The sequence below is a fragment of the Sphaerodactylus townsendi genome, linkage group LG03 (genome assembly GCF_021028975.2).
Source record: "Sphaerodactylus townsendi isolate TG3544 linkage group LG03, MPM_Stown_v2.3, whole genome shotgun sequence".
Taxonomy (NCBI): domain Eukaryota; kingdom Metazoa; phylum Chordata; class Lepidosauria; order Squamata; family Sphaerodactylidae; genus Sphaerodactylus; species Sphaerodactylus townsendi.
This window is the reverse complement of record NC_059427.1, coordinates 161,763,259-161,764,899: the sequence shown is the minus strand read 5'-3', so window position 1 is coordinate 161,764,899 and position 1,641 is coordinate 161,763,259.

Here is a 1,641-nt window from a genome sequence, read left to right as displayed (position 1 = left end):
AGGAAAGAATGCTGCTAGAACACGGCCATACAGCCCGGAAACCACACAGCACCCACACAATAGAATTATTGACAAATAGATGGATAAGCTAGTTATATAGTGAGCCGTAAAGATGAGCGAGTAGAAATGATTAATGTTAGATACATAAATGTACTTTAGTACTGTCTCTGTTAATCTATGGAAAATGGATCTATTTGTCACACTGTAATATGATTTCATGTGCTTTTATTGCAAATATTTAATAAAAATATATATTTTAAAAAAGTTACAGATACAGGATCTTGGAGGACATGTGATTTTGGTCATGATCATACAGGGTGGGGGTGGGGAGAGAAGATGTTCAGCTCACATTGTATTTCTGGAAGAAGCTGAGGTATCGCATGACACCGACCCAGACCAGGAGAGTAGAGGTACCCAGGAGGATGCTGCACACATCATAGCTGGCCAAGTTCTGTAAACGACAGAAATCAGTCTCTTGAGGCAGCGGTCAAGTGGTTAAGGATAAACAAACTGAAATTTAGTGCAAACGGGACACAGGTTAGGCAGGTGGAAACGGGAGGCTTTTGGCTGGGGTTGCTAAACCAAGTTTAGATAGAACAGGAAGGCATGCACCCTGAACTCTGGGAGGAAGAAGAAGAAGAAGAGTTTGGATTTATATCCCCCCTTTCTCTCCTGCAGGAGACTCAAAGGGGCTGACAATCTCCTTGCCCTTCTCCCCTCACAACAAACACCCTGTGAGGTGGGTGGGGCTGAGAGAGCTCCAAAGAACTGTGACTAGCCCAAGGTCACCCAGCTGGCATGTGTGGGAGTGCACAGGCTAATCTGAATTCCCCAGATAAGCCTCCACAGCTCAAGAGGCAGAGCAGGGAATCAAACCCGGTTCCTCCAGATTAGATACACGAGCTCTTAACCTCCTACGCCACTGCTGCTCACGGAAGCAGAAAAGGAGCAGGCAGAAAGCAAAAAGTGAGCTGTGCTTTTTGGCGGGGGGGTCTGTCGTGGGGAGAGGAAGGGAAAGGAGTTTGTAAGCCACCTTGAGTCTCCTTACAGGAGACAAAGGTGGGGTATAAATCCAAATTCCTCCTCCTCCTTATATTCTTAAGGTCAAATTTTTTAACTGCGTGCATTTTTGGAGGGTTTGCATGTTTGCTTTTTGAGGACTTGGGAAGGCTTTTGTGTGTGTGTGAGGGTTTTTCTTGGTCCTGGCTGTGTGCTTGCCTCAGGCTTCTCAGAGGTGGGGCTTCTGGTGAGTGATTTAACTGCCATTCAGCTGTCTTCAGCACTCTCACTGAAGTAGTGGTACGCACAGTTTTTTGTTTGTCAGTAAGCAGCAATCTTGGGGGAGATAATAGAAAGATTAATTAGTCTGGACATGGGATAGAGGCTTCAGACACTAAGTCTCATTCCCTGGAGCTCAGTCAACAAGTCCTTGGTTAAATAGGCAATACTTTTTGAAGGAAACACTATTGAAGAGTACAAAATATGGAGAGTCAGGGAGTTGCTGCAGTCACCTGCAATAGCTGCGGAATATTTGGTTTTTTTGCTGGGCGATGTATTTACATCTGCAGCAAGTGTAAGCTAGTTGCTCTTTTGGAAGAGGCTGGACGGTCATCTGTCAGGGGTGCTTTGATTGTCTGTTCC